Here is a 23,203-nt window from a genome sequence, read left to right as displayed (position 1 = left end):
AAGAAGTAAGTATAGTCCTAATATAGTGGATCAAACTTCCCAGTAGAATAAAGTTATTTAGCAAAGACTTCTAACGACTTAAAGTAGATAAAAGAGCTACTCAGACATTAAAGGAGACCGTTAAAGATTAAGGTTGGTGATTAAAGTGTAACCAACAACAGAAGTCGGTCGATCCCTAAAGCTTAAGAAGTTAAGTTCAAACTACGGTGGACCGTTTCAAAACATTGTCCAAGGCTAGACCAATAGATTACAAGTGACCCTTCCCCTAAATGTGAGTTAAATTCATGATGTCTTCTATAACTCCCAATGAAAGAAGTACCATTTAGACCTAACACATGTCATAAGCTATGATGACATTGTGCTCCAAGACAACCCGTCTTTGAGATTAGACTAGAGCAACTCATTGAACAAAAAGTCGAATAGTTGAGAAACAGGTAGTTTCCACTAGTTGAGGTTGTCTGGAAAGGTTGTATACTGGAAGAAGCTATGAGGGAGATGGAGACTGAGATAAAGGAAAAGTATCCTGAACTTTTCCAATAAGATACGCTTTAAATTTCGAGGACGAAATTTATTTAAGGGGGAGAAATGTCACATCCAGTAATATGGCATTGAGGAATAGTGATATTCCTAAATAATTAAAGTTCAGAAATGACAAAGGGAAATAGAAAATTTTGGTGGAAAATAATTATTATAATTTTCCAAGCCAATTATGAAAAGTTTGAATAATTAAGGAAAATTGGTCAAGAATGATTATGGAAAAATATTTCCAAGCCTAAGAGAATTAAGGAAAAATAAGGATGATATCCTTTGAGAATTATATCAGATTATAAAATTGGTTTTATAACCAAATTGCCCTTAGAGAAATTACAAAGGAATTCAAGGGCGATTTAAGCTAGTTTAAGGTCCTTTATTTGGAAAATTCCAAATAAATATTCTTAAGGAGAATAAAATCCCAAGAAAATTTCTATGACATCCCAAGGAATTATACGAGATTATGGAATTAAAAGAAGACCCTCAAGTATCCAAGATTTTTCCCAATTCCTTTGAAAAGTGGAAAAATCAATGAAGAAAAGGAAATTAGTTTTTCCTTCAGTTAATTATTGGGAAATTAAATTTGACACAGAGGGCAATTTGGGAAGATAAAAATGAGGAGAATAATTTATGGGCCTGAAAAAAATAATTACAGAGGCCAAAGCACTGTAATTATAGAAAAGAAGTTAAACCCGGAGTAAAAGTGCACTGATAAAGTGAAGACTAGAGTCTTGCACTTTACTTGGCCCACAAGTTGCCAGTTGTCAAGCCTTCAATGGATTGTAATTAAAGCTTTCCAAGTGTCAAGCTACCAATGGAGAGTATCTTGACTTTGGAATTTAATTACATTATGATTTAAGTTAATTAAGAGAGAGGATTAAGATTAAGTAGGCATATGACACTTGGCAAATAATTAATGATGGTTGGTGGGATATTTTGTGCACATTAATGAGCTCCTCCTCCCCTATTTTGTGAATATGTTTTGGCCAAGGCAAGAAAAGAAGGGAAAAAGAGAGAGCTTGACGGGAAATCAAGAGAAAAGCAAGCTACTTTGATCTTCCAACTAAGATTCAAGCATAGTCAGTTGTTCTAAGATGTTTCTTGCCTTGTTTACTTGAGTTGTATGGTTAGAATTTCTAGTTCTTTCCTTTTTCTTGAGCTGGCCGAAATGTTTATTGAATGAGGAGGTGACGAGAGCCTTTTTGTCATTCGCCTTGGGGTTCTCAATCAAAAATAAATCCAAGCTATGCAGTATAGTGCAAACTCAGGTCGTTTCACTTTTGGGAGCCTTTATTAATTACCCAAGCTATGCAATGAAATGGGGTTTTTGGGTTTTTAACATTTAAACGAATGGTGCCTAAACTGAATACAATGAAAACAAACCTAAGATACTATGTTTTTGGTGTTTTAAGATAATAATGATGGAATGGAAATGATTGATAGGAAATCTCTTGAAAATGGTTTTGATGGCAATCATAGTTCACTTAAAATATTGGGAGTTTCACAAATCCATTAGGTTTTCTTAATAACAACCTCAATAACTCATTGAGTCCAAAGCTTACATTAATGAACTCATTAATGAAAACTTTGTTAAGCTTCCTTAATGTGTAATTTTGGAATGATCATGCAATTGGCTCAATGTAACACATAATCAACTCAGTATCAAAACATAACCATGCAAGATAGGAGAGAATCATAAGAGTTACAATAAGCATATATGCAACCATATATATTTAAGCACAAAATTCAACATCAATCAATCCAAATTACAAAAGTTAATCACTAACCAATGATTACAATATTTATCAAAGTGTCTAACTAAGACTTTACAACTCCTAAACCTAGGAAATCATAAACACATAGCTAGAACTAAAACTCCCCTTTGAAGCTTAGAAACTCATGCTACTCCACCATCTTCAAGAGTTGGAAAAACCTAGCCCTCCATAGCTTCAAGAAAAGCTCCAACTGAAGTGAATCTGTCGGCCATGGTAGCTGTGAGTGGAAGGAAATGAGATGGAGTGAAGGAAAGATGAAGGAAATGGATGGGGAAGAAGATGGAGGTGGAGAGGCAAGAAGATGAGAGAATAGAGGTATTGGAGATGATAGAATGGAGTTCTCCCCCGAAAATAGGGTTTCTAAGGGTTTAAAGGGTCCATATGGGTCGGATCATATGATTAGAGGCTCCATTTTCATGTTCTGATCTGGATCTGGCATTGCTGATACGAGTCTTTCACCGCAGCGAAGGTATACCTTCGTCGAGGCGAAGCATTCCCGAGAGGAGCTCCACCTAATCTTGTGATTTCGCAGCGGCAAAGCTGTAAGTTGGCCGCGGCGAACTCTGCCTGAGAGATTACTGGTGAGATTTCAATTTGGCATCACGGCGAAGAATTCTCTTCGCCGCGGTGAACTATGTTAGTGCTGATACTCTTATCTTGTGTTGTGTCATCCTTTGGTCTTTGATCTTGGGTCCAATTCTTAAGTGTCCTACAATAAAAAGCAACAATATGAAGCATCAATTGTCCTAGAAATCAACTGAATACAATTAATAACCAATTATGACAATCTTTAAGGGACAAAGATTGTCTTTATGTTATTGACTTTTATGAGGAATAGTTGATGATTCTTGCTGTCTTTTTGTGGATTGCCATGTTAGGATTTGGCATTTGTGGAAACAAGAAAGAAGAACAAGAAAATAAAAGAGCATTGGATTAAGGTAGTAATATTTAATTAACCTTAATGTTGAGTGTTGCATTGATTGCTATGCAATTTCATGTGCTATTATGTGGTTGAACTAAATGATGATGATGATGATTGTGTAGCTATACTCCTTGCTTTATGTGCCTTGGCTATTGCATGTTAGAGTGCTACATGTATGAGATAAAGTAGTTCCCTATTAATAGCAAAAAGTTAGAATGCTTGTAATTGATGCATATTAATGTTTTGGTTGATTGATCTTACTACTGGGATTTCTTAAAATCTCATCCCCCGAATACAATCTAACATTTCAGGGCCTAAAACTCCCAAGAGCAAGTTGCAGATTGGAGGCTAAATTATGGTGTCACACCATAAAAATTCGTGGACTTTTGGTTATGTAAATATTCGGCTGGACACTGCTGTAATCCCGAAGCAGGACGTCAGTTTAGAGCCATGTTTTATTAAGTTACCGAATGAATTTATGCACGAAATTAAGTATGCTTAAAGTTGATGTCATGAGCTTCAAATTGATAGGAAGCACGTTAAAAATGGCCAACTACACTATTTTTACTTATTTTTCAAAGTTAAGATTTAGAATTTGAAAAAAGAATTTTTGCCAAATGGACAAAGGTAAATTTCACAAAAACCTGACACTTTTTCAAATGGAATTGGTTCATAAGATTATTTTTTATTGAAATAGAATTCAAGGAGATTTTTATAGAATTTTGAACCACTCTATTTTGATTTTTCTAAATCAAATTATAAATTTTTGAAGTTAGGTCATAAAACTAGATTTTTTCCTGATGAACAGTAAAAATCCAAAAATTAGTGTTTTTCATGGATTTTTTAGCCCAAGACCATCCAATGTGGTCTAAAATGGTTTTAATTAAATCCTAAGTGGATCCGATAGTAAGGTGCGACATAAGGCAATGGTTAGGTTCACATTTTTCCACAGAATCATCTTCCAGGCAATTCACATCAACATCATGCTTTATATTTGCAGTACTTTCAGTACTAGAAGGTAATGCACACACTTTACCAAAGTTTTGCTTTTGCCACTCAACAAGTATATCATTTTTGTTATCAACGCAATCCATACATATAATGTGAGCATTGCAAGAACAAGATAAAGGTTTGTTCAAATCAGAATTAGTTTTACTATCTAATCTAGCACTAGAAAGAGAAGCATGTTCTTCACACAAGGCAGCAGTGACAGTGCAAGCAACATCATCAACTAAACAACTACTATTAGAAGTGTTCAAGTGAGAATTTTCATTTTGAAACATATAAGGGGATTCAACTATGATTTCCTCATCCACCTCATCATCGCTCACATTGGTAATAACTTTAACAGGAATAGTAGTTATAGCACAAGGGTTAATCTCCTCAAGAAGAGGAGTAATACTACCTGATGTAGGGCACAAGTCCTTATGAGTTTGTAGATGTTCTTACTGTATCTGGGCCTCTTGTACGAGTGAATCTGGACACTTTGATTCATCCTTCCCAATCTCATATTCAATTTGTTCTATATCACTCAAGAGCTTCTCAAATGCACTCTTACATTCTCCTGGTAACATCCCAAAATTTCTAACCTAGAAATAGGGAAATATATCACACCTTGATATCTTTAGCATGATTAATGAAGGAATTATGATTAACCAAAGCCAAGTGAGATAAAATATAGATAAACAGCATAACAATTGAAGTGAAAACTGGAAAAGGACCAAATTGTCGTTTTTAAAATGATTGGTCTATAAAGCGCATTATCGTAATTAGTGTCTGAAAATCCTAAAAATTTCTAGTAAATCATGGAAAATAGAATTAATACCGTATAACGGTATTTGAGGTCTAGGAAGTAAATACAGGTTGAAAATAACTTATTAAAAATTATTTTAATTATTAATATTTTGGCTAAACTAGGAAAAATTAGCCGATATTAATTATTTAAAATACCTACAGATCTTAGAAAATTATGAAATATTAAAGGAAATTCATTTAGGGATTATGAAGATTTATAAAATTATTTCCAACCCTAAACGATGAGGAGGTTAGCTTTAATTGAATTTAGAGTTGAATTAATATTGGTAGATTGTCTGTTTTTAAAGAAACGACAATTTAAAGAGTTACAAGGGGAGAAAATTTATGAAATTAATCAAAGAAGTTTCCTTTAATGAGATATAATTAATGGTGAGCTAATACAAGAATTTTGAGATACTAGAATTTTTCAAATATCAGATAAAATAAACCACTACTATATTAAGACTCAGTATATTGTCAGGATAACAGGAGTGATAAAATTTCCTGCAGATTGCCAAGGACACATGGCACACCGAAATTGGCCAAGAAAGGGAAAAAGAAAATAAAAAGAAAAAGGAAAAGAAAATAATAAATCAAATTAGATTAAAATCTAATTAGGGATAAGTAAGATTATTAAGGTTAAGCTATCTTCCATAAGATCTTGACACATGGCAAACATGGTTCATTGGATGGCTAGGATTTAACCATCTCTCTTTGAAAAGTCAAAAGCTTCTAGAAGGGTAATTAGCCAAGTTAATCAAGGAATTAAGAGAGTTAACCTTGATTAAAGCCTAATTAATCTTAATGGATAAGAAGAGATGACATAAGCCCTAATGACTCATCATCCAAGCGTCAACATACTAAGCCACATAGCCTAAGATTTGTACATTTGGAAAGAGGTAAAAATTGGAGGGCCAAGATTAAGTCTTATGCAAGAAGGGCATATGTGGAATTAATGAAATTTGAAGCCTATAAATACCCCCCACATGTTCATTTCTTGGAAGACCAAATGAGTGGGGAACTTCTTGCAAAATTTCATTTAGAGAGAGAAAGAGAAGAGTTCTAGTGAGAGGTAGTCATTTGGAAGCAAAGTAAGCTTCTACAACTCTTTTATTTCAAGTTATGATGGTGATATGTTGGTTTTGGACTATTTTAATGATGATGGAAAGTCATTTTTCTAAGGAGAAGTGCTGCCCAAATTTCTTCAAAATGGATAGGAAGGGTTTAGGTTATGTATGGTTAAGATTAAACATGGTTAAAGGTTAAGGATTAAGTGATTACATGTTAGTTTGGTTGAAAATCCTTTTCCCTATAATTATATATATAGTTCGGCCAAGTCAAGTTCAATGGGAAGGGACTGGATTTTGATAAAACTAATATGATAAATGGATTCTACATGAAAAATTATGTAGGAAAGGCCCAAGAAAGTTCAAGAATTAAAGCTAGAAAAACAAACCTTAAAAATCAAGAAAAAGGGGTTTAAGGGGTTATGTTAGGTTATGAAGTTTTAATAATACTCAATGTTGTGTCATTGGTTGCCTAATAGACTATACACAACAAAGGGGTAAAGATCTAGTCAAGAGGAAAAAGTTCAAGAGGGAGGAAAGCAATTAAGGTAGCTTTTGCAATTCATTATACAAGAGTGTCACCTTACTCTGTATGATTATGGCTATATGTTTTGCTAACTTGTTATGCTATGAGGTGGATGAGAATGTTATTTTATATGATGTTACCTCCATGCAATTTATGTCTTGGATTATACTATGTTGAGTGCTATGAATGTTATGATAATATGTCCTTGCCGTAGCATGAACATACAATTAAAGTACGCATGCATGTAGCTTGATTTACAATGTATTGTGTGACCTTAATAATGTATGCAATTGCTACTAAGATTCTCCAAGAATCTTATCTCAATATTTAAACAAACCCTAGGGCCTTCAATAACCAAGAGCCAAGGAAAGGAGTTGGCTTTTACTTGAAGAGGTAGTAAGCCATAGTGACTTTATATGGCTTTAAACCTTTCTATTTTAGAAGAATGTAATATTAAGCACGTTTTAAGTTTCTAATAGCATGATTAAGGTTAGAAGTATACAAGCATGATTAGAATAGTCCAAGCATGTTAGAGATAGCTAGTATATCTAATGAGAGTATGTTATTAGTATATCTAATGAGAGTATGTTATTATGTTAAGTGGTCAGTTAAGTTTAGTTACCCTTCTAAAGGGGGTAAAAAGTCAACTAAGATAGATCAAAGTTTGACCAATGACCATTTGAGTAAATGAGTGAGTTAGGTTATGAAATTTGGTGAGTAAAGAAATCTGACTTTTCTCTTTAAAATGAGGGGTAGTTGGCCTAATTCTGATAACCGTGCAGAAATTTATGCTTTTCTAAAGTTAGGCAAAAATAAAGTAAAAATCTGAAAATGACTAAATGAACAGTAACTTTTTCAAAGAAAAATGGGCTTGAATTTCAAGGCAACCAGTTTAGAAATTATTTTTCCTCAAAGTTTTGTCCAAAGGGCTTTTTGTAGAACTTGGAATCACTTGATTTTGATTTTTCTACAATTAGTTATGAATTTTCAAAGTTTGTCACATTTTAGGGTGACAATGAATAGTAACCCGTAAAAGAAAATTTTCAAACTTGATTTTTCATCACTTCTAGTCTTCAAAAGTGATTCCAAATGCTTCTACAAGGAAAGGTATTTGGTATAAACAGAAGGTGTTACACTCCTAACTTTTCCTCTGGTTCCTTAGAGATTCTAGATATCTCTACCTCTTGAAGTAACCCATGGTAGTATGAATTCAAGCGACCATACTGATAAGTCTCATTATTTGCATACATTTCTAGCCCTAAACACATACTTTTGCCATCTATATTTACATACTTTGGGCATAATTAGCTTCCATTGTGCATAAGAGTTAGTGAGAAGAATTATGAGGTTTTGCAGGTGTTTTTACATGCTTTTATATGCTTTTGTATGTGTGTACTTTTGATCCCTGCTTGGGTGTGAATTTCAGGGAGTTTCAGTGCTGTCCGAGGCGCCGCAGTGGATATGAGAAGGCGCCACGGTGGATTTCTAAGGGACTCTCGGTGAAAGGCGCTGCGGCAGATGATCAGAGGCGCCACGGCGGATTAATGTCTACATGAAGCGCAGGATCACTAATCAAAACAGCACTGTATAGGCCAGGCGCCGCGGCGGATGGACAAAGGCGCCGCGGCAGATGACCGAAATTTCTAGATTTAAAAGCTGAAGTTGCGCACTTCAGCGGAGGCATCAGATTTCAGTTGCTCATTCTCCCTCTAACGCGATTTTCTTGTTCTCTCTGCCCTCTCTCATTTCTCTCTTCCATTTTCGTCCAATTTCATCAATTTCCACCGATCAACCATGGATTTTTCATCAATTCTTGCTGTTTCTACCCTAATCCAGAGTATGAGTAGCTAAATTTCCAAGTTCTTCTAGCAATGAAGCTGACCTGAGTTCATGGAGCTGAACAGGGAGTCATTTCAGATCTATTTTCCACTTTCTATTCTAAGAGTCATTTGTTTCAGTTGAACAATTGTGATTAGAATGAAGGTTGAGTGATTAGATTTATGTTTCTTGGAATTTAGATCTGATTGAACATTCAGATGTGAGTTGTGTCCTTTAGTTCAGTTGAATAGAGGATTCTCTGTTAATTTGTAAATCTAATTCATTTTACTTGGACTGTTGTTCTGTAAATCTGAATTTTGGTTGAATACATTGATGATTCACAGTTGTGGTCATTCTTAGAGAATTGCAACTTGCTTCTCAAGTGTTCTTGTCAATTGATTTTCCTTCTCATAGATCAAAACAATGAATCTAGTAAGATAGTTGTTTCTGATCTATGTTAAGAGAGATTTGAGCAGTAGCTGAATCTATCCATTTAATTGACACTAAGAGACTCCAAATTATAAGATTGAACAAGGAAGGTTGGATAAATTGCTAGGGGAACTACTATCTCTCATCTGAATCTCATTTGCAATTTACCTTTCATTAGATTTGTTTCTTGTTTTGATTTTTCTTTTTCTGAACTCAAGCTCTCATCTTGGTAATTTGATAATTAAAAGTGAATTGTTAAGAATTGAAATACAACTTAAGGCTCCTTGTGAAGAATGACCTAGGTAGTGCCTCACTTGCTGCATTTTTCCTAGTAAAACTTTGATTACCTAGCGACAAGGTTTATCAAATTGGCGCCATTGCTGGGGAACCTTACTTGTTGAGGTTCTAAGCAATTCACTGGTGTGCCAAGAAAATTTTTATGTTTGAAAAACCCAAACTTCAGAAAAAGTAGCTTTAGTGTTTTTGAGTTGTGTTGCATTTTCACTTTTGTGCTTTGTTGTTGAGTAGTTTCCCTTATTGCTGTGTTCCAAATTCATTCCATAGGTTGTCAAAGAGTTAACACAATTTGGTAGGCTGTGAATTGTTTGAATCCTTGCTGTAGCAACCTTTTCCCTTTTAATTGTTCTTCCATTTAACCTAATGATGGTTGGTTGTTTTTATGCTTTTGAGATATTTTTGTTGTTGACAAATTAATACCATTGTGTTAAGGGGTTCAATTTGCAGGAGTGAAGGTGTGAACAGTGTCAGAAGCTGCTGCAGAATTCGTCCACCTGGTTTATCAGTATCAGGCGCCGCGGCGGATATCATCAGGCGCCGCAGCGCCTTTCACAGAATCAATTCTACCACAAGCGCCGCGGCGGATTACACCAGAGGCCGCAGCGCCTGTCCATTTTCAGCTCGGCAACCGTCTTGTAATAGAGGCCGCGGCGGATCTGTGAAGGGGCCGCGGCGGATTTACCTGACTCCCTCTTAATTTTTTGTCTTTTCTCTGATTTCTTTCTTTTGTCTGATTGCTTTTTCTCATTTATTTTATTAGTCTATTCTCTTGTTCTTTAGTTGCATGTCCCAGGATAAGGGTCTTTTACCTTTTGATTGGGAAATCAATAGAACTCTTAGGCAAATCAAGAAAACCAAACAAATAGCTGAGTCTAGTAAGCAACCTATAGTGAGTGACTCTCTTCCTCAAGTTGAATCTTGTTCTTCCTCAGAATCTGAATCTACTTTAGGAGGGTTTATAGACAATCATTTTGTGATGGATCAAAATAATAACAATGCTCAAACTGAGAGAGGTGATGCTACAAATAGACCTCAAAATGAAAGGCAAGCTGAAAATGTTCTCCATAATACTAATCCTCAATTGAATAGAGATGAGGAGAATAGGAGCATTAGAGAAATTAATAACTCAAGTGTGAACTGTGATCCATGTGGTTTTTATAACTTTGAAGCTGATTTTGAACTTAAAGGTACCTTGATTAATGCCTTACCAAGATTCCTTGGTCTTGCAGGGGATGATCCATATAGACACCTTCAGAATATGCATGCGGTTTGTTCCTCTATGAAGCCCCATGGTGCTCAATTGGAAGATGTGCTAAGGAGAGCTTTCCACTTCACATTAGAAGGAAATGCCAAAGAATGGTTGCAAAGCCTACCTCAACACTTCACAAGACTCACATGGGAACAACTTAAGAAGGCCTTTTTAGAGAAATACTTTCCTGCATCAAGGACATCTAAATTGAGGAAGGCTATCTATGGAGTTCAACAAGATAGTAGAGAAACCTTGTATGAGTATTGGACAAGATTTCTAGCCATGCTTTCTAAATGTCCAAATCATCAAATCAGCAAGTCTAATCTAGTCCAATATTTCTATGAGGGCTTGCTATCTCATCACAAGAACACAATAGATGCTGCAGCCCATGGTTCACTATTTGATTTGACTCCTCACAATGCTTGGGAATTATTGGAGAAGATGGCCAACAACAATCAGCAATTCAGCACAAGGGATAACCAATCTGTCAATGAAATTTTGAGGTCAAATCCTACTAACTTTGACTCTCAATTTGCTGCCTTATCAGAAAGGATGGACAAGAGAATGACTAGGATGGAGCAACTCTTGTCAACTAAACAATGTGGTACTATGGGAACATCTCAAGCCTTGGTAGCTCCCTCTTGTGACTCCTGTGGTTCCATGATGCATTGTACTGAATCTTGCCCTTCTCAATTTGAAGAAGTGTCAGCCATGTATCAACAAAGATCCGGTCAATATCAGCAAAGGAACCCTTTCTCCAACACTTATAACGAAGGATGGAAGGATCATCCCAATTTTAGATGGGGAGGAGGAGAGAACAACAAGGAGAGATTCATGCAGAATAGGTTCCAGCAACGTCAACATTCAGAACAAGCTATGGTTCCTTCCCAAACTACTCAAGAAGTTGGTAATTCAAGGAATGATGACATGTCTCTCTTGTTGAAAAGCATGAACAGTATGAATGCTAATCTCAGTGCTATGGCATCTCAAATGGACAGAATTGATAAGCATACCACTGCATCTGATGCAAGAATGGCTGCTATAGAGAATAGGGTTGAACAATGGGAGACTAAGACTGCAAATTTGGCTAACTTTGTTACCCAAATTTCAGATAATTTCAGCAGTTTTCAAGCAAAAACAAGTGGAGCTTTGCCTTCCAATACTGTGATTAATCCCAAGTCATTGAATGCCATAAGTTTGAGAAGTGGAAGAAAGGTGACATTCAATGAGAATGATGAAGAATCTGACTTGGATGAAGATCATTACACTAAAGGGAATTCTGTTCATAAAAAGAAACCACCAAATGTGGAATCTGAAAGCTTAAGAGAGAAGCAACTTCTGCAAGCAAGAAAAGAAACCGGATGTAGAAGTGCAACTACTGAAGGTTGCACAATTGAAGCCAAGCCCTTCAACTAAGGATGATAAAGGAGTTCATGAAGCACCATTAGGAGAGAATTTGGAGCAACCTTCTTTAAGGATTTCAGAGCCTAACCAGGACAATGGAAAGATTGAGCAAGAGAAAGTTGAAGATTCTCACAGGAACAACAAACCGGAAAGTCAAGGTAAGGAGGTAAGCTTGAAAGATCTACCTTTTCCTAGAGCTTTTATGTTTAGGCAGAAGGTTGCAAAAGAAAAGCAAAATAAAGAAGTCTTAGATTTCTTTAGTAAAGTAGAAATTAACATTCCTTTGCTGGATTTGTTGAAGAAAGTGCCTGAATATGCAAAATTCTTAAAAGACATTTGCACTAACAAAAGAAAGTTTAAAACTAATGAATTGGTGCAAGTTGGGCCTAATGTTTCAGCCCTTTTTAAAGCTCAATTACCTGTGAAATGCCAAGATCCAGGAGCTTTCTCCATTCCTTGTCAAATTGGTAAGTTTCATATTTCTAAAGCTTTGCTAGATTTGGGTGCTGCTATCAATGTGATGCCAAGTTCTGTTTATTATGCTTTGGGAGTTGAAATCATGAAACCTACAAGTGTCTTAGTGCAACTAGCTGATAAGTCTATTAGGAATCCCAAGGGAATCTTAGAAGATATTTTGGTTCAAGTAAAAGACCTTGTATTTCCTGCTGATTTTTATGTGTTAGATATGACTAATGAGGCCATAAGTGAAAGCACATTGATTTTGGGTAGACCATTTCTAAGAACCGCCACACCATGATTTGCATGAAGGATGGGATTATAAAAATGGAATTTGGTGGACAAGAAATTCAATTTAACATGTATGAGATGATGAAACATCCACATGAGGACTATTCTCTGTTAGGGCTTAATATGATTGATGTGTCACTTGAAAATGAGTGTGAATCTATTTTTGAGCATGATAGCAATGATGATACTGAAGATTCTTTCGTCTCTTTCTCCTCCATATATTCTCCTTCATCTTCTTTTTCTTCACACCTTGATGATGTGCCTAGCATTGATTCTAAAATTGATGGCTGGCTTTCCACTTGGAGTGAGTTGTCTTCAGTTTCATCCATTAAGTCTTCCATTGATGCTAATTCCACACTGTCAAGTGATGAACAACTTGCAAAAAGATTGCTTGTAGATTTCTCAACAGCACAAGAGAGTGAATCAACTCCTATACAAGAAAGGAGAAGGTGAAAGGCACAAGACTCATGATTGCAAGGCCAGCCCAATTCTCATGGATGAACCCCCATTCAAGGAGCATGCAGCTGAACCTTCTGAACAACAGGATTTGTCTTTAAATTCTTATCACATTTTGTATTCCAACCCTGTTTACAAGTCACTTGATCTTAATTTCTTTAACCATGCAGAACTGGAACACCTCTTGGAAATCATGCGAAGTGCAGCTACTCCCAACCCTAGGAGATTAAGCATGACACCAACCAAATTTGCCGAAATATGCAGCATAGGGAGTGCACTTTTGCAATCTAATTTTACTTCTGAAATTGGAATTCCTCAAGATTATTCTGCATCTAACTTTGAGTTTTCACATGGATTTACAAATGTTTTAAATGCATTGTTGCAGGGACCAACTAAGGAGAGTTACTCACATGAGGATGAATGTACAACTGAAATTTTTGGTATTGAAGCTTTGAAGCAATCTGGAAATAATTGCACTACCTTGGAGCTCAAGAAATTGATACCCTCAGTAGTTCAACCTCCTGAATTGGAGCTTAAACCCTTGCCATCAACACTGAAATATGCATTTTTAGCTGAAAATGAAAGACTCCCGGTGATAATCTCTAACTCTTTAACTGATATTGAAGAATCTCAGTTACTTACTGTTTTGAAAAGGTATAAAGGTGCAATTGGGTGGTCTTTAGCAGATATTCCTGGTATTAATGCTTCAATTTGCACTCATAGAATATTGTTAAATGAAAATGCAAAGCCCATAAGGCAACCTCAAAGAAGACTTAACCCACTCATACTTGATGTTGTTAAAAAGGAAGTAACAAAGCTGCTTAGTGCTGGTATCATATACCCTATTTCAGATAGTGAGTGGGTAAGTCCAGTTCAGGTTGTTCCTAAGAAAAGTGGGATCACTGTGGTTAGGAATGAAAAAAATGAATTAATCCCCACTAGAATCCAGAATTCTTGGCGTGTTTGCATTGATTATAGGAAGCTTAATGATTCTACAAGAAAAGATCATTTTCCCCTACCCTTTATAGATCAAATGCTTGAAAGATTAGCTTGTAAATCTCACTATTGTTTCCTTGATGGTTTCAGTGGCTATTTTCAGGTTCCCATTGCACCTCAAGATCAAGAGAAGACTACATTTACTTGTCCCTTTGGCACATTTGCATATAGAAGAATGCCATTTGGACTTTGCAATGCACCGGGCACATTCCAAAGGTGTATGCTATCCATCTTTAGTGATTTGCTAGAGAATGGAATTGAGGTGTTTATGGATGATTTTACCATCTATGGAAATAATTTTGATGAATGCTTAGTGAATTTGGAAAAAGCTCTATCTAAATGTGTTGAAAAGGACCTTATCTTGAATTTTGAAAAATGTCACTTTATGGTTCAACAAGGAATAGTTCTAGGTCACCTAATTTCTGAAAAGGGAATAGAGGTAGACAAAGCAAAGGTTGAAGTAATTTCCTCTCTACCCTATCCAACAAATCTTAAGGAGCTTAGATCTTTCCTAGGCCATGCTGGATTTTATAGAAGATTCATAAAAGATTTCAGTAAAGTGACTTTTCCAATGTCTAAATTGCTGCAAAAAGATGCTTCCTTTGATTTCACTGATGAGTGTAAGATGTCTTTTGATGAGATTAAATCCAGATTGACTTCTCCACCTATTTTGACTTGCCCTAATTGGAATTTACCATTTGAATTGTGTTGTGATGCCTCTAACAATACAGTGGGAGCAGTTTTGGGACAAAGAGATGGTAAGGCTTCCAAGGTTATTGCTTATGCTTCAAAGACTCTAGATAAGGCTCAAACTAATTACACAACTACTGAAAAGGAGCTCTTTTCTATTGTTTTTGCATTAGACAAGTTTAGGCCTTACCTAATTAACTCTAAGGTTACTGTTTTCACTGATCATTCTGCTGTCAAGTATCTTTTCAGCAAGCCACAATCCAAACTGAGGCTCTTAAGGTGGATGTTGTTGATCCAAGAGTTTGATATTGACATCAAAGACAAACCTGGAGCAGAAAATGTGGTGGCCGACCATCTAAGTCGCTTACCAGAAACTACAAGGGGAGTAATCGGTTCAGATTCTGTTTGTGATGAGTTTAAGGATTGTTCTGTTTCTGCCTTGTCTCTCTTGGAACCTTGGTATTGTCATATTGTCAACTTTTTAGTTGCTGGTCTAATTCCTTCTTCATTGTCTCATTTTCAGATGCAGAAGATTAAGAGTGAGTCTAAACACTACATTTGGGATCCTCCAATCCTTTGGAAGGTATGCAGCGACCAAATCATTCGAAGATGTGTACCAAATGAAGAATTTCAAGACATCCTGCATGCTTGCCACTCTCAAACTTGTGGAGGTCATTTTAGTGCTAACAAGACTGCAAGAAAAATATTGGAAGCTGGTTTGTATTGGCCATCACTCTTTAAAGACTCTTATGAGTATTGCAAGAATTGTGATATTTGTCAAAGATTTGGTAGCCTAACTAAGAAACATGAATTACCCCAACACCCAATGCTTTTCTGTGAGGTGTTTGAAGTATGGGGTATTGATTTTATGGGCCCCTTTCTTCCTTCTATGGGTTTTACATACATTCTTCTTGCAGTTGATTACCTTTCAAGATGGGTAGAGGCCATAGCAACCAAAAAGAATGATGCTGCTACTGTTTTAAAATTTCTGAAAAATAACATCTTTTCTAGATTTGGCATTCCTAGAGCAGTAGTTAGTGATAATGGCACTCATTTTTGTAATAAATTGCTACAAGGGTTATTCACCAAGTATGGTGTGACACATAAGACATCCACACCTTATCATCCCCAAAGTAATGGGCAAGCTGAAAATGCAAATAGAGAAATCAAGAAGGTGTTGGAACGAATAGTTAAACCATCTAGGAAGGATTGGAGTGCCAGATTAGATGATGCTTTGTGGGCATATAGAACTGCATTTAAAACCCCAATAGGCATGTCTCCTTATAGATTGGTTTATGGTAAGATGTGTCACCTACCGGTTGAGATTGAACATAAGTCTCTTTGGGCTGTAAAAGCATGTAACCTTGATTTTGATTCTGCTGGTATGGAAAGATTATTGCAATTGCAGGAGCTTGAAGAGTTGAGACTTGAAGCATATGAGAATTCCAGGTTCTATAAGGAGAAGACGAAGATGATTCATGACAAGCAAATCCTAAGGAAGACTTTCAAGGTTGGAGATAAAGTGTTGCTGTACAAAGCACGATTCACATTTAAACCTGGGAAGTTGAGCACTAGATGGGAAGGACCATACTTGGTCACTAAAGTCCACAAGTTTGGCATGATAGAGCTGCTAGATGAGAAGAGCAGTAAGACTTTCAAGGTCAATGGTCACCTGCTCAAAATTTACAAGGAGAATTTTGATCCACCATAATTTCAGGTTGTCCCCTTCCTTACACACTTTAGTCTGTGTTTATTTGATTATTATCATTCTTGAACTCCATTTTTGAACAAGTGTGGGGGAGGGCATAACTAGTAGCAAGTGTAGGTTGTTTTTAGTTTGTTTTGAAGTGTTCTGTTGTTTCTTTCCATTCCTTCCTTTACCAATTTTCCTTGCTATCTTTTGTTCAAATTTGCATTGAGGGCAATGCAAGGATCAAGTGTGGGGGAGTGAATGTTGTGTCTTTTGTGTGTTTTGTGTCTTTTGTAGAACCTCAGTTTTTAAAAACTTTTTGAAGGTTTAAGCTTGCTTCAGGAATTCTAATGTTACATTTGTGACTGATTTGATTTGGAAATTAAATATCCTGAAGTGAAATTTTCTAATGCATAGAGATTAAGCATGATGTGTTCTTTACCTGAAGTGAATGAATATGGAAGACAAAGCCTAGTTGGAAGGATTCTTTGAGCCTTTATATTCATTTCTGGTGTGTTCATTCACTTAGTTCTTATGCTCTCTAGAACTTGTCTTAGTTCTTAATCAAGACCACATGTAACATTAGTACTCTTGAACATGATTGAGGCATTCATTCAAATTAGCTACTTAGACCAAATGGCCAACCCCTACATGAGTTATCCCTTGTTACCCATTTGAGCCTTTTAGTTGAATTTTTCCATTCATTTCACTCTCAATTATAAAACTTCTTTCCTACAAGGATGCATATTTCATTTCATTCATTCCTTTCAGAATTCACTAGCATTTTGATGGATTCAATTAATGGATTGATTTGAGGAAGTGCATACTGGAGCTAAAAAAAAAAAAACTGAAAGAGAAAAAGAAAAGAAGAAACATGCGAAATATATAAAAAAAAAAAAAAAGAAGAGAGAAAGAGAAGAGAAAAGTTAAAAATAAATGAAAAAGCAAGAAAGGAAAAGAAAGTGGGAATAAAAGCACCTTTATAGCTTAAGAATTCAAGATCAAGAAATCAAACCTTAAATTGAACATCACTAATGCCATTGAATTCTACACATTGATTTGCATACTATCCTCTCTTTCATATGCATTCTCGTGCATTTCTTTCCCACCTTTACATTACAAGCCACAAAAGTCCTCTTGATTCTTGAGTACTTATGTATTTGAGTGGTGGAGAGGTAGAGCTATTACAAGCATATGGTAGAGCATTTGAACAAGTGAATTGAGTGAAAGAACCTTAAACATTTGTGAGTTGAGTGATACACTAATTCCCTTGTGTGGTCTTCTATATCTTATTCACTTAGATTAAATTACATATCATTGCTTGATTTCTTTGCACTAGAATGTTCCATGGATGGATGTTGGTTGAAGAATCATTGTTGGCTGCAGTTGTAACCTGAACTTTTGAGCTTGCTTATTCCTTTCTCTCATCCTTCTCTTTCACAATATGTTTAGACTTGATTTGCTCAGGAGTGCAAAAGCTAAGTGTGGGGGAGTTGATAAGTCTCATTATTTGCATACATTTCTAGCCCTAAACACATACTTTTGCCATCTATATTTACATACTTTGGGCATAATTAGCTTCCATTGTGCATAAGAGTTGGTGAGAAGAATTATGAGGTTTTGCAGGTGTTTTTACATGCTTTTATATGCTTTTGTATGTGTGTACTTTTGATCCCTGCTTGGGTATGAATTTCAGGGAGTTTCAGTGTTGTCCGAGGCGCCGCAGCGTATATGAGAAGGCGCCATGGCGGATTTCCAAGGGACTCTCGGTGAAAGGCGCCGCGGCGGATGATCAGAGGCCCCACGGCGGATTGATGTCTACATGAAGCGCAGGATCACTAATCAAAACAGCACCGTATAGGCCAGGCGCCGCGGCGGATGACCGAAATTTCCAGATTTAAAAGCTGAAGTCACGCGCTTCAGCGGAGGCATCAGATTTCGGTTGCTCATTCTCCCTCCAACGCGATTTTCTTGTTCTCTCCGCCCTCTCTCATTTCTCTCTTCCATTTTCGTCCAATTTCATCAATTTCCACCGATCAACCATGGATTTTTCATCAATTCTTGCTGTTTCTACCCTAATCCAGAGTATGAGTAGCTAAATTTCCAAGTTCTTCTAGCAATGAAGCTGACCTGAGTTCATGGAGCTGAACAGGGAGTCATTTCAGATCTATTTTCCACTTTCTATTCTAAGAGTCATTTGTTTCAGTTGAACAATTGTGATTAGAATGAAGGTTGAGTGATTAGATTTATGTTTCTTGGAATTTAGATCTGATTGAACATTCAGATGTGAGTTGTGTCCTTTAGTTCAGTTGAATAGAGGATTCTCTGTTAATTTGTAAATCTAATTCATTTTACTTGGACTGTTGTTCTGTAAATCTGAATTTTAGTTGAATACATTGATGATTAACAGTTGTGGTCATTCTTAGAGAATTGCAACTTGCTTCTCAAGTGTTCTTGTCAATTGATTTTCCTTCTCATAGATCAAAACAATAAATCTAGTAAGATAGTTGTTTCTGATCTATGTTAAGAGAGATTTGAGCAGTAGCTGAATCTATCCATTTAATTGACACTAAGAGACTCCAAATTATAAGATTGAACAAGGAAGGTTGGATAAATTGCTAGGGGAACTACTATCTCTCATCTGAATCTCATTTGCAATTTACCTTTCATTAGATTTGTTTCTTGTTTTGATTTTTCTTTTTCTAAACTCAAGCTCTCATCTTGGTAATTTGATAATTAAAAGTGAATTGTTAAGAATTGAAATACAACTTAAGGCTCCTTGTGAAGAATGACCTAGGTAGTGCCTCACTTGCTGCATTTTCCCTAGTAAAACTTTGATTACCTAGCGACAAGGTTTATCACATACGCTTCCTTTAAAAATCGTATCTGGTCATTCTTAGGAATAGTGAGAAATGGGTCAGGTTTACTGAATTGATGTTCATAAGATTGGGGAAGGGGTTGGTGGATGGATTGGGATAAGGGTTGGTGGTAGCATTCATTTGGTAGAGAAGGTGGTTCAACGGAGGGATTATGTAGTGAGAATGGTTCAAGGTATGAAATGGAACATAGATGGAATGATAGTGATGGTTTCATAAAAAGGTTAGTGAGATGAGGAAGGGTATTGGTGGTAGGGTTCATGTGATGGAATGTTTGGCTCATGATATGGATGATGTGAAAGAAAATGTTCAAAGTATGGATTGTATGGTAGAGGTGATAAGTCATAATGTGGTTCTGGTAGTGGATATTGATTTAGGTGTGAATAGAATAAAGAGGTATGGTAAGGGGAATGTGGAGGGTCATTCATCTACTCATAGCCATAGTTATGATGAGGATAGGTGTGTCATATCCCTAATAGGTCCCACTATTTTCTTTATGATCAAAGTATGCCCGAAGAAGGTCCAATTCTTGCTGTATGGAATTAAATCCTTGAGAGAAATCATCACCCATTAGAGTCTTGTCGCTTACAAAAGAGGAAGGCTGATCAGATAGACCTAAGTTATTATAAAATCAAGCCATAAGAAAGCTAAACAATCAATTCCTAAAGAGTTTTCTAGTCTAACCTAAAAAGAAACAGGGTAAGAAGCTATTTTTTTTATAAAAAAAAACAAGGGACCCTTCACACGATGAAAGAAAAGGGTTACTGCGGCAAAGCTGTCTAGAAGGGGAGAATGCGATCTGGTACAACATGTTACGTCGTAGCGAAACACAAAGTTGGCTGGGCGAAGTGTCACAAAAAACGAGAAAACCAGAACAATGCAACAAAAAAACAAAGCAGCAGAAACTCAAAAATGCAAAGAATGCCATGAAATGTATGAAACTATATGGAAAAGTCAAAATCAAAATCAAGATCTTTTTTGTAAACCTCAATTTTTATGTAATGCAAAACCTATTATGCACAATGCGAAAATGTAACCTAAGAGGCTCACAAAACTCCAATCAACTAAAGTTGACAATTAACTAGCCTAGGGAACCACTTAATGGCTTCCCGACAATGACGCCATTGATTTGACCATGTCGTTACACCTTGGGGTCAAATACAAGAAATTTATAACCGGATCTAAGACATGCAGTATAGCAGTGCAATTTGGGTCGTGTTCACTTTTGGGAGCCTTTATTGATTACCTAAGTTAGACTAAATGCGATGCACTATAACAAAATGGGGCTTTGGGTTTTAAGATTAAATTGAAATGTAACTAAACTATATGCAATGGAAATAAACCTAAGCTATTATATTTTTGGTATTTTTGATAAGGTGATAATAGAATGAAAATGGATGATAGGAAACCTCTTGAAAATGATTTTAATAGCAATCATAGTTTACTTAAGATATTGGGAGTCTCATAAAATCATTAGGTTTTCTAGAATGACGACCTCAATGACGCATTAAGTCCAATGTTTAAATCAATAAACTTCATTAATAAAAATATTGTTAAGCTCTCCTAATGTGTAATTTGAGAATGATCATGCAATTGGTTCATTGTAACTTAAAATCAACTCAATATCAAAACATGATCATGCAAGATAAGAGAGAATCAATAGAGTTACAAAGAAGCATATATGTAACCACATATATTTAAGCATAAAATTCTACATTAATCAATCCAACTACAAATGTAATCATTAACCAATAATTACAGTATCAATCCAAGAGTCCAGCTAAGAATTTACAAGTCCTAGAAAACTGAAGACTGAAATTAAACCCCCTTTTGAAGTATTGGAAACTCATGCTACTCCCCTATTCTTCAAGAGTTGATAAACCCTAGGCCTCCATAGCTTCAAGAAAAGCTCAATTGAAGTGAATCTATCAGCCATGGCAGCTGGGAGTAGAAGGAAATGAGGTGGAGTGAAGGAAATGGATAGAGAAGAAGATGGAAGTAGAGAGGCAGAAGATGGGAGAATAGAGGTGTTGGAGATGATAGAATGGAGTGATTAGTTGAAAATAGGGTTTCTATGGGTTTTAGGGGTCAATCTGGGTCGAATCATATGAGTAGAGGGTCCATTTTTGTGTTCTGGATCCAAATATGACGTTACTGATACGAAGGAGTTTGCCACAGTGAACTATTCTAGAAAGGAATTTTAGTGAGATTTTGAGAGTTTGCTGTAGCGAACTCAAAAGTTTCCCCAAGCAAACTATTCTAGAATAGTCATTGATGCATATTTTTAAACTTTTTGCCACAACACAGCATTTTCTTGGCCGCAACCAACTATTCCAGATTCAATATTGTGACTTCTCAAGTTGTGTAATGCTTTGGTCTTCAATCCAGTATTATAGTAATTAGGAATAAGAAATATTCCTAAATAATTAAGGGCCAAAAATGATAAGGAGAATTAGAAGAATTTTTGGTGAAAAATAATTATCATGATTTTCCAAGCCAATTATGGAAATTTGACTAATTAAGGAAAATTGGTCAAATATAATTATGGAATAATATTTTCAAGCCTTAGAAAATTAAGAAAAAATAAGGATAATATCCTTTTAGAATTATATGAGATTATAAAATTGGTTTTATGACCAAATTACCCTTAGAGAAATTACAAAAGAATTTAAGGTTGATTTAAGCCAATTTAAGGGATTTTATTTGGAAAATTCCAAATAAATATTTTTAAGGGGAATAAAATCCTAAGAAAATTGCTATAATATCCCAAGAAATTATAAGAGATTATGGAATTAAATGAAGACCCTCAAGTATCTAAGATTTTTCCCAATACCTTTGGAAAGTGGAAAAACCCTAAAGAAAAGGAAATTAGTTTTCCTTTTTATTTAATTATTAGGAAATTAATTTTGAGACAAAGAGGGAAATTTGGGAAGATAAAAATAAGGAGAATAAATTAGGGATCTGACAAAAAATAATTACAGAGGCCAAAATACTGTAATTATAGAAACGAAGTTAAACCCGGAGTCGAAGTGCACCGGTAAAGCAAGACTAGAGTCTTGCAATTCAAATGGTTCACAATTAGCCATGTGTCAAGTCCTAAATGGAGAGGATTTGAACTTTCCAAGTGTCATTCCTCAAATGGAGAGGATTTTGACTTTTGGTAATTAATTTCATTTGGATTTAGTTAATTATGAAAGAGAAAGTAAGATTAAAGAGGGTAATGACACTTGGAATTTCATTTATGATGGTGGTTAGGATATTTTGGCTCATTAAGCAAGCTCATCTCCCCTAATATTCAGATTTTATTTTGTGCAAGAGGGAACCAAGAGAGAAAAGAGGGAGTTCAAAGGGAAATCAAGGGAAAAGCTACCAACTTGATCATGCAACCAATGATTCAAGGTTAGTTCTTGGTTCTAAATGGATCCTTGCCTTGTTTTCTTTGTATGGTTGAAAATTTCTGTTTCCTCTCTTCTTTGGGTGCTGGACGAAATGCTTCTCATGTGGGGAAAGAAGTTTTGTTGATCATACTTACTAGAACACTTCAAAACATGTTAGATCCTAGTAGTTGCAAGTGGTTGTGAGTTGATTTTTGAAGTGTTTTCTTGGTTGTGTACCATATGGACCATTTCAGCCAAGGTAGTAAATGGACCTTAGGATGTGTTTTTCAATGTTTTAAGGCTTCCATGGTGCTCAAAATAAAAAATGGTGTAAGGTAAACCAAAAGGAACAAGTGATTGGAAGTATTAAAACCAAAGTTGTAATTTTGGGTTAAAGAACCCTCTTGGTTTGGTCAAGAGCAACTGAAAGGAGGCATTTTACGTTCTTAAATCTAAGCATATATTTGGAATCTACATGAAAAACCATGTAGGAATAAGTCAAGAAGCAATTTGTAAGGTTAAAAGGAAACAAGTTCAAAAATAAAGAACAAAGGTGGAA

The sequence above is a fragment of the Neltuma alba genome, unplaced genomic scaffold, assembly GCF_004799145.2.
Source record: "Neltuma alba isolate B1F8T4 unplaced genomic scaffold, ASM479914v2 tig00010201_pilon, whole genome shotgun sequence".
NCBI lineage: Eukaryota > Viridiplantae > Streptophyta > Magnoliopsida > Fabales > Fabaceae > Neltuma > Neltuma alba.
The sequence above is the reverse complement of the archived record's forward strand: the minus strand, read 5'-3'. Positions refer to the sequence as shown.